Source organism: Conger conger, chromosome 7 (genome assembly GCF_963514075.1).
Source record: "Conger conger chromosome 7, fConCon1.1, whole genome shotgun sequence".
In the NCBI taxonomy this organism is placed as follows: domain Eukaryota; kingdom Metazoa; phylum Chordata; class Actinopteri; order Anguilliformes; family Congridae; genus Conger; species Conger conger.
The window spans coordinates 48,805,315-48,819,887 of NC_083766.1; the positions used below are offsets into that span (position 1 = coordinate 48,805,315).

At 45.0% G+C, this 14,573-nt stretch overlaps 1 protein-coding gene across 8 annotated transcripts in view; it reads right to left on the minus strand.

Moving 5' to 3' along the window:
• The window catches only part of specc1 (sperm antigen with calponin homology and coiled-coil domains 1), a 124,091-nt gene that overhangs the window by 102,787 nt on the left and 6,731 nt on the right, over positions 1-14,573 (minus strand). For 3 of the 8 annotated variants that reach the window (XM_061247331.1, XM_061247335.1, XM_061247340.1), the window contains exon 1: positions 7,930-8,707. The exons of 1 other annotated variant lie outside the window; for it this stretch is intronic. The gene's annotated coding sequence lies outside the window, so the exon portion shown is untranslated. Of the gene's footprint in view, positions 1-1,651; positions 1,997-2,070; positions 2,375-7,929; positions 8,708-13,411; positions 13,433-14,573 lie in introns of those variants that run through there. 4 more of the 8 variants (XM_061247337.1, XM_061247332.1, XM_061247334.1 and 1 more) reach the window with 4 other exon arrangements.

Sequence of the window (14,573 nt, forward strand, 5' to 3'; positions counted from 1 at the left end):
CATGTGGTTACACACACATGCATGCGCGAGCACGCACACACCCACGCACACACACACGCGCATGCGCGCAAGCACACACACACCCACGAGCATACACACACACACACACTCACACACACACACACACACACACACGCAAGCACACACACACCCACACACACGCAAGCACACACACACCCACACACACAAGCATACACACACATGCATGCGCGCAAGCACACACAAACCCACACACACACACACACACGAGCATACACACACACACTTCTGCATAAACACATACAAACACATACATACACATTGTGTACAAAAACACACGAACACGCAGAAGTGCAAACACATTATATATTCACCCATACAGCATGTGCACATACAGAGCACACGCAGACCCGTAAACCTGTACACACAGATGCAGACACAAACACATGCACACCCATGTGCACCTACACACAAACATGCAAGCCATACACAGAAACACAGTGCAAAAATAGCACGCCATTAACCTTTTAAAAGAGAACAAACATGCAAGCACATTAAGGGAATCCCCAGGGTCTCTACTGACGCAGTGCCATTTGAAACGTCCATCACAACCTAATCTCATCAAAGGCTAGCACCATGAAAGTGCAGTCAAATGCTCACCATTAAATCAACTCGTACACAATACATAGGCTCCATATTGGACACATACTCTGTTAGAGTTGACTTGACACTGGACATGTGTCAGGACCGCTCTTCATTCAGGTCGACCTTTGACCCCCTGGAAAGGGGTTTTTAGAGCGGCACGGAGGCATTTCCCACCGTCCTTATCGCGCTATAAATAACCAGCGCGCTCCCTCCTGAGGGCTGGGTATGTGACACGCTGGCGCGGTGAACGCCAGGGCCGGATGCCGCTCGACGTTTAATGACAGACGGCGGGAACATGCGCGCGACTGCAGCGAAACGGCCAGGCGCGCTAACGCTAACGACAACGCCGCTGCTTTGAAAAATGACAGCGCGACTGCAGAGAAACAGCCAGGCACGCTAACGCAAACGCTAACGACAACTCCGCTCCTTTATGAACAACAGCTCCGACGGACCTAATCCCTATGCTTCATCAAGTACCAGACCTGGTTGGGTTAGAGTGGGATGAAACGGCCAGCAGCACTAACGCTAACGACAACTCCGCTCCTTTGAAAAACAATATGAACAACAGCACCGACAGACCTAATCGCTATGGTTCATCAAGTGCCAGACTTGGTTGGGATAGAGTGGGATTTTCTGGCACCAAATACACCATTCTGCTTCCCGCTGACTTCCTGTGCACGTTTTTACGAAAAGAAACATGACTAACAGCACATTGAAAATAGATTTAGTCAGTGTGACCGGATTTGCTATTTATGTAGCCTATAACACACCACAGTGGAATTATTTATTTTTATTTTCATGGTTCGCTTTCAAACTAAACATACAGACCGATGTTTAAAAAAACAGTCTTTATACTGCAGGCACTTTGGCAGGGGTCTTTAAAAAGGATGTGGGGGTTAAATATTCTGTTGCTTGATCACATCCTTTCAACCACAGATGTGTCCCACACAGCCAAAGCCAGGCCTCTCCTACTGTCACAAACTACCTTTCCAGTGTCAATTTAAGCATCTGATAAAATAATACATACATAAAATATGTCAAGGCTCACCAACAACACACAGACTTGCTGGAGTTCCCATAGATTTTTCCAGTCAAAGATCCGAGGTCCTTGCCAACGAAAGTACCATTTCAATGCCAACAAAAGTGAATTATTATTGACAGCCACGAGAAAAAACATAAAGACTGAATTGCTAAGAACTTTTGAATCCAGGCTAACATCCTAGTGACCTAGGCTATTTCCACATTTGTTTTGAAAGGTTTTGCCACTCTCTTAGCGTCGAGAGTTTTCAACACCCGTGAAGCAGTTAACCGCTCCGATCTCTATCAGATGTGTCAGGTTTAGCACGTTAGCGGTGAGATTAGCCCGGCGCTGCCCCGTAGGCACACGGAGCCTTCTGATCTCTGAGCGACACAGAGAGGAGGGAAACGCACAGAGAGGGTACTCACGGTAAGGAGCAGGCAGCCAAGCCAACGGTGAGTGTGTAGCAGTCTGGCTCTCTCCCCCCCTCTCTCTCTCCCTCTCTCTCTCTCTCTCTCTCTCCCTGTGAGAGGCGGACCGCATGTGCAGTGCAGGCTGGGCGAGCGAGCGAGAGAGCGAGCTCCAGGGAGGAAAACCACAGCAGGGTTCCGGCTGGGGGGCTCTCTCAGAAGCCTGCGGAAGAGGAGGCTCCCTCCCGCGCCGGCCGTTAGCGGTAGCGTTAGCGTGGGCGAGGGAGAGCCGCTGAAGCCCCTGGCTCTTTCCCAGGCTCGATTCTCCCCCCCACCGCACCCCCTCCAGGCCAGGACTGTTTTTGTTTTTTGCCCCTGTCAGAGAAGGTGGCGGGTCTCAGCCCACGTGCACTATAGAAGCTCTACTCGAACACACGACCAGCCTGTTATTCTGTCCCCAGCGCTTGACCAGTTCGCTCCACCGAGACCAGACGCAACCCTTCTCCCCTTTTTCGTCCTCTTCTTTTCCTCAGCGCCAACAGCACTATTAAAAATAAAATTGCGGATATGTAACTCTTCTGGACGTTCGACAACCCGTAGCCTATTTCCCAAAGCCCTTTCCTAAACTCCCACCGGAGCGCCAAAAATGCCCCCCTTTCTCCCGGGTCTCACCGCGGCCCCCGCGAAGGAAAGCGCTTGCGGTCCTGCCACCGAACGCATTTCAACCCCTTTTTACACGAGCTCACAACCTGAAACCACGGCTCTGAAACTCACTCAGACTGAAACCCGACTCTGAGGTCGGGCTACCGCTCGCGGTCGGCCTTGAAAACCTCGCCCCAAACGGCGACCGGCCACACCCTTACACCACACAAAGGGCGCTCGCCGCAGCCACGCTAATAGCTCGGAAAGTTTAAAGTTTAAAGGAGCTTTACGAGGCAGTCCTGCGTGCCCATGGGACTCAAACTGTGTGCCACTCGCTAATGGGGAGCCGCTAAAGCTGACACAGATGTTACCTTTTTTTCTTGCTTTGCAGGAAGAACCGCTAAATTACTGAGGGAGGCTAACACCACGGTCACTCCCTCCCTCCCTGCTACACTGAGGAGACTAACCTGAAACGATGCACTGTGGCTACTTCAGTAAGTCCCACTGTTTTACTGTGGGTTTAGGGCCATGACCATCAGCCACTGCTGAGCCCCACTGTTGAAAGGGTTACCTGGGAAACGGCACCTATTATGACACGTAGGCCTCTCATAGGTCTATCCAACATCTTACTTCTCCAAACAGAATGTGCAGTACTTCCTGTTCCTTGTGAGTCTGTGTGAAACGGTGCTGATCTCTTCAGAGCAGGGTCGCGTCACTCAAACTGAGAGAGGAAATGGCCGCAGCTGTTCACATGTAAACGGCTGAAGTGAGGAGATGTGCTTTTAAAAAGGAAAAGCATAGCGGGACAGTGAGGTCAGGTTTGTGGAGTAGGCTGTGGACCGTTCAGTCCAAAGGAAATGAGCTGAAACTCCAGGAACGTGACTTTTTTCCTGACTTTCAGGACCAATCTGGGCATTTTCACTTGTTCCTCTTTACAAAGGTCCATACTTGTCACACACATGCATGCACAAACTCTCTCACACACACACACACACACACACACAATGACTCTTAAGCACACACCATGCACAAAGACACACAATGACAACCTTGAGCACACACCCACTCAGATAAACATACATGGTACAAATACAAACAAATACAGTCAAAACACACAAGAATAGAAGCATACGCCACATACACATATACACATGTGCATACACACACACTCTTATAAAGCTGATTGATTATTAACACCATGAGTAGCCCTCAAAGTGTAGCATCAGAGTATGAATTGCTGCTAGACAATGGCACTACAGGGTAATGATACCCTCACTAGCGACCATAAAGCTAACATAAATAATGAGAACTCCAGGCTAATATTTGGATAGCGCTTTCCAATTCACACAGGCAAAAACTTCATAAATGCTGTGTCAACACTGCACGTCCTCGTCAGACTCTGTTGATAAGATCAGCGGGCGGGTGCACAGAGCTTCCTGTAAGAAACTCAACAGCTTCTCTAGGACCCAACGTTCAACCCACACGATAACGGCAACAGAAACACACACAGAACAAGACATGAACGAAGGGATGAAACCGCAATGATGAACTACCCTTTAATCAAAGTGCATTTATCACCAGGAGGATAACATCCCTCTTTCTCATTGGATGTAAAAACGGCACTCCTGGGCCCGAGGGGAACTCCAAATCGCTTTCCTCCAGCATCTAACATCAACGCCACGTCTAACTGAGCTGCCAAGCTCATGAAAATCCCAAAAGAGGAACATGAAAGGAGCTCATCAAACAGGAAGTGAAAGTCTACAGTATTTTGTTCCAGAGAATCATAGCAACTCTCTTGGGTAAAACTCGACTGCAGCATCGTCACAAAAGCCCTCCTCGTGACCCAGTACTGGATCACGGACAATATGCTCCCATTAACCTTCATTTAGTCACATGAGCTGAGCAGACAGAGGAACTGCGGCCAGCCCAGCCCTCCTCTGTGTGCTGTGGAGAATCTGGCTCCTCTTTTCACCTGAGTTTGCCAAGCAGTCTGAGGCTGCACGCAAGCACTGCTTTAACTCTTTAAGGTCACTATATTCTCAACTGAACATTCTAATCACAAATATGTGATTAGAATGTTCTAAATTGAACATTCTAATGCTGATGTCACAATCGCAACTGGTAATTGAGAGCTAGAGTTCTAGAACGCTAACTTCTGAAAAAACATTCCAAAAAAAACGATTCTTCTAAGGGATAAGCTCCCCCCTCTGCACGTCAACCCCTCGTGAGTCTGTCCCTGGCTGTTTTTCCACCCTGAAAACCAATTACAGCCCTGGCGTTTCTCACTGAGCTAACGTCTGCCCAGGGAGGCCTGCACACAAACACTACAAACACCACAGCTGACAAATCGGCAACACATGACCGCGTGCAGTGCCGAGTACACGTTCCGCAATTCGCAAAACAAAACCGTATTATGCTTATGATGACATGTTCTGAACTATTAATCAAATTACATGCAAGCAAGCGGCACTAATCATGCGTATGCGAAAAGTATTTAGTTGTGCTTTGTAACAAAAAGAAGGCTCCAAAAGCTTGATGATTCCAGGATACTTTCCAAAACCTCCCTCGTCAGCCCATTCATCATCGATGGTGTGAATTTCATTGGCTGTGCACTGATTGGCTCTTACATATCGCACACCAGTACTGGCACCAGAACAGCATGATGGCTCACACATTGCTATGGCCCGTGATGGCAGAAACGGAAGCTCTCCCGCATTGAGAAGTATGCACTGGTATGCAAAAGTAGGTTCTTTGATGTGTCTTCACAGGGGAACCCTTTTCAGTTCTTTATGACACCCACTACGATAGGCATCAAGAGCTACTGAAGTCCGAAAATCGAATATTGAACATGAAACTAACTTTGCTGCAGTCAGATACCACCATTTTGACCTACAAAGATCCTTTATATTTGATATTTGATTTTCAAACTTCAATAGCCTACCACAGAGGAGACACACAGGAGCCTTTGGACCCCTTTCTTCAGAGAATGAGGCTACGTTATGGCGGAAATGAAAGCTTTCTCGCACTTTGAAGTGTGGCTCTGTAATGGCGTGATGCAGGGCATTGTAATTGGCTGGTTGGTTGGAGCAGTGACAGGCCATCTGTAGCCCCCCCTCTTCTGTGAGGCCAGACTGTTGCCGTGACCACGCCCTGTTGCCTGGGAAACGGGTCAATTCGGCGGAGGGATGAACCGATTTGGGCTTCTGCCACGGTCACCTCGCCTGGTCCAAACAGCGGTCACGTTAGGGTCAGCTTTTCATTAGGAACCTGTCTCTCCGATTCACTGATAAGCTTGAACCATTTCCTTCATTTCATCTGCCACTCAGAATTGGCATTATCCAGTAAATGTCATTATATGATATGATCAGTTTGTTTGGGGTATATTATTTTGCCGATTTGGTAATAGGATTGTTATGATCCAACAATTTCATGAATACAACGTGAAATACTTATGCAATACTGGCAGAAAACTGATCAACCCATCAATGCCATTTTTAATTTGAGATATGATTTGGCAAGAATAATTTTATTATTGCATACAAAACTATTCATTACAACAATAACTATGATAAAACAGTAACTAATATGAATCTAAAAGCTGTGCAAATGCTAAATGTTGGCCTGTTTTTTCCACAACATGGAATGTCCACTTACAACAGTAGGCCTGTCGTTGCTACAGTGATACAGTGTCCTCCATCGATATCGAAGGGTCTGCTGTCCTTCACTGCCAATCACAATGCATGTACAGCCCTAAATCACCCAGTTATAGCCAATCACAATGCATGTAATGTCCTAAATCACCCAGTCATAGCCAATCAAAATGCATGTAATGTCCTCAATCACCCAGTCATAGCCAATCACAATGCATGTACAGCCCTAAATCACCCAGTCATAGCCAATCACAATACATGTACTTCCCTAAAACACCCAGTCATAGCCAATCTCAATGCATGTACAACTCTAAATAACCCAGTCATATCCAATCACAATGCATGTACAGCTCTAAAACACCCAGTCATAGCCAATCACAATGCATGTACAGCTCTAAATCACCCAGTCATAGCCAATCACAATGCATATAGCTAATGCCCTAAATCATCCATTCCTTAGACGCTACAGTCACGGTTTACATTTCGATGGAATAATAATTACAAAATGCAACTGCTTAAATGGGGCCAAAAAACCTATCCTATACATACTGTGACTTTCAGTTGAATCAAACCTGCATGGATTTAATTAACTCATTTGATAGTTATTGTGCCTCTGTGCCACGCACGCACACACACACACACACACACACACACACACACACACACACGTAATACAGGCATCACCACAGCTTAACAGCTGGGTGGCATTCACACAAAGCAGGCGTCTGTCCCTGCTTATTACACAAAGCAGACGGTGCATTTTGAGCAATCCCTAATGGGCCGCTCAGTGTGTGGCTACAGTATAGCCTGCTGAATCACAGCTTACGAGCCCTATCCTGGGAGACAGAGATCTCTTCCACAGCTTTCCATCTGCTGCAAGCTGCACCCTCCGTCTTTATAACCAGAGTCTGAGCGTGATCGCACGTACAGTACACTGCAAAAGGTCTGCCTTAATTAGTGTTTCAGACTCGTGATAAGAATTATAAGCTTATTTCTTCCTCTCAAGTAAAAAATATCGGCTTGTTTTAAGTTATTGTTTGCTTCACAAGTGGAATTGTCTTACCCCATTGGCAAATCTTGAAATAAGTCAAACTGTCTGAACTGGCAATATTTTTGTCTTATTTACCAAAAAAGTAATAGAAGTAAGATTTAAATTCAAAATATAAGTTGAGAATACTTGTTGAGACTGGCTTATTTTTTCTTTATTATATTAATTATATCTCAATAAGTGTTTTAGTATTATTTAGCAAAACAATTGTAGAAATAAATGTATGTCTAAATATAAGACTAAAATGCTTGGCAATATTGACTTATTTTTGTAATACAAATAAATGTAAGAATAATGAATGTAATAGAAATAATATTATTTTTGTAATAAAAATAAATAAATTTTTAAGACTAAAATGTTGGTTAAGACTGACTTATTTTTTCTAATATAAGTCATTGTAATATGAATAATTGTAAGAATAGCAACTGTAATAGTAATAATATTAATTACGTACTAGAAATAAGATTTGAAGTCTAAATAAAAGACTTAAATTGCTTGTTAAGACTGACTTATATATTGGTGCTGGAGTGTACTCACACGTCTCGGCAGTAAAACAACCCGGCTCATCTGCACCGCAGCTGTGTGAGTCCGCCGTCGGTTTGCTCGATATCCCGCCACGGTAAATCACACCGGGAGGTGTGAAACCGCTCCACTCCACGGCGGCCTTCCTCTCCTCTACTTCCTCTTCCTCCCCGAACACACGGAATGTGCCAGAAGCATTAACCGCTCACAGGGCCCTATCCTGTTTGTCACGAGCATAAATCTATAAATAATCTTCATACCGGTGGGCTGAGCCGGGCGCGCACCCGGTGTTCCTGTTGACAAAACTTTACGATGTCCCTGTGAGTCATTTGTAACCTACGTAAGGGATCGTTGACAGAAATATTGATCCACTACCCTACCCAGACTTGTTTGCGTGGTGGTTTCCGGCAGTCGAATTAAAGAGGTGACATTGGCCTAGCACAGGGGTGGAGATGGAGGGCTATATGTGTTCCTGCATTTCATGGTAGGTTCTGCTTTTTTTGAAAGTTTGAAAGTTAAATGTATTTCAGGTATATAATGTATTTAAAGCTCATGTACAATCTGTGCGCCTCCCCACCAGAGGTGGAAAATCCAGGAGCCGGAAAGTTAAAGTCCTGCTATGTCTGTCTTCCACCCATGACCTCAGCCAACTGATTCCACTCATTAGCTCTACCTCCTGGCTGAAGAATTGAGCTATTTAGCAAATCCAGGCAACAAAATGGGGGATATATACGAATTGGGAAACCTGAATTTTCCCCCTCTGCCCTACTTTTAATCAGTTGACTTGTCTAATCTAAGTGACCCAACATTTGCTGCATACATCTAATTAGTTATTTCAGTCAAAGAAAACCTGCATGTACACCGGCCCCCATCCCTGGCTGCAGCATTAGAGCCACACTTTGAAGGCAGGGGAAGGAATGCCCCAAGGAATCCGGAAGGTTCCGCACACTGCACGACAGAAGCCTCCTCCCCCAGGAATATATGAATAAATATGCTCTTCTTTTGCAGGCATAACCTTAACTGCACCTTACCGGAACACTTCGGCTGGTATTCAACACTGCGGCCAGGCAAGCGGGAATTCCTTCGAGGGGAGCAACCCTAGCCTGGGGTAAAACACACCTGCCGGCCAGACGGCCCATCAGCCAGCGGCAGTGTGACTGACAGCTCGCTGCGGCTCCCTACGACACACGCAACACTTTGACGACCGCGCATTCCTTTTTGGAGAGACGAAACGATGGAAAGGTGAGGCCAGGACTGTGTCAAAATGGTTGAAGCAAGAATGTAAAAAATCTGAAATGAAAGGAGGGGAAGGAAGGAGGAGACGTGAAGGAGGAGAAGAGCGAGCGAAGGGAAGATGAGAGAGAGCGGAACTCCGAACCGAGCGAGCCGTCAGAACTTTAGATGGCGGCAGAAACCGAAACGGAGGAGAAACCTTTCAAGCTTTTTATCTTTTATCAGCACTTTCAACATCAAGAGAGAGCGAGAGAGGAGGAGGAGGGCCACCCCGCAAAAGGAAAGCTACTTCCTGACACAGCGCAAATCCACACCTCAGAACATCAACACTTTCGGTTTTGAGATTCAGTCCACAACCGCAGTGCATTCTGATGCCATCGAATAAGATCAAAGGCCCAACACTTCCTGGATGTACGACTGCAAGAGAAGGCTTCCATGTAGCCTATATTTAATTTTTTGTTTTTATATATACCGTGGGGACAGGACTTCCTGTTCTAACAGCATCAATGTACTGAATTCAGCTTTCAGTAAACTGTCTGAATGGCCTTATCTGCGCTCCTCAGAAGGCCTCCAGACACGCTTGCAGTAGAGAGGCTAGTGGAAGTCTGAGTCATTATGCTGCGTTCCATCATTGAGAGACTCTTTACGCTGCAAAAACCAAGTCAATCTCAACAAGTATTTCACCCTCATATTTAGACTTCAATTCTTCTATCAATTTCTTGCTAAATAAGACAAAGATATTGCAAGAAAGAAAAGAAAACAACACTTGCCAGGCAAACAGAAACTTAAAATAATAAAGTATTTTCTACATGAGAGGAAGAAATCTGATTTTAAGTCTCATTACAAGACTAAAGCACTTTTTGCATTGTGACACAGCCCGCCCTGTAAGAGATCAAGCTATCTACTTTAAGACATGTGGACACATCAGCTGCCCAACACAGCACACTCTCAGAAACAAGGGTACAGTGGAGGTGAATGTCTGCTCTTTTAGCAAAACTCCCAAATGTACCCTGAAAACTACAATACTGTTCTTTTGAGTAGAAATAAGTAAAGGGTACCATGTTATGTACCTACAGGGTACCACCCAAGCGACAAGCTTTGGTACCTTCTTTGGCAAAAGAAAAAACTATTTTCCCTCCAAGTGTTCAGGTTATTCCTCGGTTGTCTCTCCAGCGGAGGCCAGTCCCAGTGTACACAGCACAGTGACGCAGGACACCACAGTACAGCAGCCGTATCGGGCCCGTGGCACCGTGTCTATTTGAAGTCTGTGGGTGTGGCCTCCCTTTCGTCCAGGTGGTTAAAGAGAATAACACGGCCAGGTGGCATTTCGCCCGTCGCGATCAAACAGCCGCTTTCCGCTGGTGCCACACCCACGTACTGTACTTACTGAACAGAATATAGCGACCAGCTCTGCCTGCATCTTGTACAGAGCTAGTGTGGCCGTATTAGGTGAATATCGCACAGTCTTTCCTATAGACAATCATGAGCTTATATTGCCTTTGCTGAATTTTGTTTAAGTATATTCACTTAAGTCTAAATCTCATACAGTACAGTGTTAGAATGGAGTGTGCCCAGAAACTTAAAAGTCTTAACAAGTGTTTTAGTCTTGTAAGGAGACTTGGGGCCAGTTTCACTGACACAGATTAAGCCTAGTACTAGACTAAATTACATTTTGAATCTCCAAACAACACTCAATTTAGTCCAGGACTAAACTTAATCTGTGTCTGTGAAACCGGCCCTTTATATTAACAGTTTTGAACTGTTCGCATGAGAAGTGAAACTTTCTTATCCCATTGGCACATCTGGAAATGAGTACTGAAACTATGTTATTTGGCAATATTCTTGTGTTATTTAGCAAAAAACAAATAGAAACGAGACTTTCAATTTAAATATAACACTAAAATACTTGTTGAGATTAAACATTTTTTTGTTTTTGCAGTGCACGTTGCCTGTGCTGAATTTTGTTTCTTTGAATTTTGTCAAAATCTCAAACAGTATGGCAGTGTTAGAAGTTAGCATGTCTACTGTAAACCTACTGCCTCATTAGACCTGGTTGTTAATGTAATTATATAATTGTGGGGGTTCTACTCTGTTCAAAGGCCCAATTAATGATGCATGCTGTTTACCCACACTACCGCCCCCCAGCCCATCGGATTCTATTAATACTGAAATCTACTCTCAGCAAAAGCTGCAGGTTTCTCTTTTTAAACAAAGATAACCGAACTATATCTTGACCAGAATGTAGCATTATTAAAGTACACTTTATTCTGTAACGACTTATCTCAATTTATTTAGCATCATTACCAAATTCATAAGAACAATTGTCATGTTTATGTGCCATTTATATGTCAATATAATATCACATAAACGGTTTATAATACTGAGGAGACATTGGCTCAGGGGGTTGCCGGTTCGATCCTGCCCTGGGTGTGTGGAAGTGTCCCTGAACAAGACACCGAACCACCAATTGCTCCTGCACCAATTGCATTACTGTCCTGAAGTTCTATAAGACAATCAGCAGGGAGGTTGTTCCAAGCATGTTGGAGAACTTGCCACACTTCTTCTGCAGACTTTGGTTGGCTCCTTGCTTCTGATCTCAGACAGCCTTGATCAAGTTTTTATGTAAAAAGTAGTCAATTGCTTACAGCAATAAAAATGTCTCTGTAAAATTAAATCTTTTGGAAAATTCATATTTGGAAATCTCAAATGTGTTCTTTTATACTAAAACACACACACACACAAAAAATAATATATATATATATATATATAATAAAGTCTAGGGTGCCTATGCCTTCTGCACAGTACTGTATACAGACCATTTACCATAATAGTTTTGCCATTGTTTTCTTGTAAAGGATTACAAATGTATACAGTATTTCACCCAACAGGAAGTTGCCATACGGGTTTCAAAGGGGTCCAAAATCAAGATGCGGATGTCAATTAAATCAAGTCTTCTGCATTTTTACAACAAAACCAGAGCACAAACACAGCCGAGAGGCTTTGATATCAAGGTCTGACGGCTTATAGTGCCACCGTGACCAAATAAGGCATGCGAGAGAAAACCAGCACGATGTGTCGTTGCCATGGCATTCCGAGGATCTACTGACGCTGGCAACGACAATAAGCGCGGTGCAAATATGCAGTCCATTTCCTGTCTGATCCCATCACCTAAAAAAGTAGCTCAAAAGCCCCATTGACAGAAAACCTCAAGGTATCAACAGATCCATTCCTGCACGCCTCCTGAGGTCACACTGCTACACTGTTGTCCATGCTGACGCTATGAAATGAATAGGCCGACTTCATTTTCTTAGGAAATGAAAAGCTAAGCTCGAGCCAGTCTAAAATAAGGTATTCATTTTCTGGAGCGTATGATTTCTTTCTCAGAGTTCTCTGTAATTAAACCTTAGGGGTAGAATAACCTCCACTGGATCGTTTGAGAACAAATGAACTTTTGTTCTTAATGTCTATGCCATCTGACTATGTGAACAGATAAATCACCTTACATGTGGATCTTATAGATAACAAATTCTGAACTGCATCAGGAGCAACATTTCTCATTTATCAAACATGCTGCGCACTTTGAAACCTTGCAGTTTTAATCAGTAAACTGCGTTATGTGTACTGTACTGTAAAAAGTTTTCCTTGACATGGCATTTGCACATAAAAGCATATATAAAAATGGAAATAACATGTTCTAACACACTTTATAAACTTGAGCCTAGGATATTTGAATGTTAATTTTTCAATTTGATGAAGAAACTCTTTCTTCCAAATGACATTCATTTTGAAGGACTGGATTCTTGATCGAAATGATCCAAATGTGTGATGCGTGTAATAACAGCCAGAAGTCATGAACACACACAGATACTTTCTCTCTTTCTCTATCTCTCTCACACACACACACATGCACACACACATACACACATACCCTCTTTCTCTCTCTCGCACACAGACACACTCTCCCTCACTCACACACACCTTCTTTCTCTCTCTCCCTCACACATATACACACATGCATGCACTCACACACTCTCTGACACACGCATACACATACCTTCTTTCTTTCTCTCTCATACACTCTCTCCCTCTCTCTCACACACACACACACACACACACATTCTCTCTCTCTCCCTCTCTCACACACACACCTCCCAAGTCTCGTAGCTCTGCAGCCAAACTACAGCCCCCCCCCACCCCCCACCAACAGGAGTGCTAAATCCACCCCATCTTCCCAGTACAAATAGCGTAACACACAGGGGCTTACCGCTATGTGCTGTTCCACAGCCGTGCGTATGCGGGCTCAGACCGTGTGCCTCAGACTGCAGGCGTGTGCGAGAGCAAGCCTCCACAGACGGGGCGTAATGAGCCCGGAGCCCTGTGGGAGGAGGTGCCATCCCGGGCAGAGACTCCCAAAGCTCCCTTATCTCTGCGATTAGCGCCCTCGCCGCACACAGGGACGTGCCGCTCCAAGGGTAGGCGCAATGAGTCAGCCAGGCCTCTGGGAGCACTCATCACCATCCTGGGCCGGCTCTTTCCAAAGGGTGAGGGAGGGAACAGAGGCAATTTCCTTAAGTCTCTTCTTAAGATCAATGCATTTTTTAAAATGTTTCCTGTTTAGAGCCAAAATGGCAGTATGCTGCTGTTTCATAGACATGCATATATAACTAGCATGCCCTCGGCCCATCTAAGCAGTGAAGCACCCAGAAGTGTGGCTGCTGAGTGTAAAATAACTTTTTGCCCATTGACTTCAATATAAAAACCCAAGCTGATTTAACAGCCAACAAAAAACCAAATTGGCCAATTCTTTTCACATTTTTCATTTCATTATGTGCAGTAGTTTATGAAATGATGATTGTTTTGGTGGGCGCCATGGATGGTGCAGTGGGTAGCACTGCCGCCTTACAGCAAGGAGGTCCTGGGTTTGAATCCCGGTCGGCCAGGGCCTCTCTGTGTGGAGTTTGCATGTTCTCCCCGTGTTCACGTGGAGTTTCTCCAGGTACTCCAGTTTCCTCCCACAATCCAAAGACATGCAGGTTAGGCTGATTGGAGAGTCTAAATTGCCCATAGGTATGAGTGTGTTTGTGAATGGTGTGTGTGCCCTGCGATGGACCGATTGTTAAATCAGCTTGTGTTTTCACACTGAAGTCAATGGGCAAAAAGCTCTTTTGCACTCAGCAGACATATTTGCAGGTGCTTCTCTGCCTGGACCCTCCCACCCTCTCCAGGTGTTATTGATGCTCTATGTGCAGCTTGCAGTGGAAGTGTTCTTAGAGCAAGCCCGGGCTGAAATACACCCTGATCAACTGTGATCACTATCAGGATAAAATGGGCTCCTGCTTCCTGTCCTCGCGGTTTCTCAGTGAAAGATCGCACCTCTGTTGTCACCTGATGTGGCGATAGATCACGTTTCAGACACGGCTAGCCTG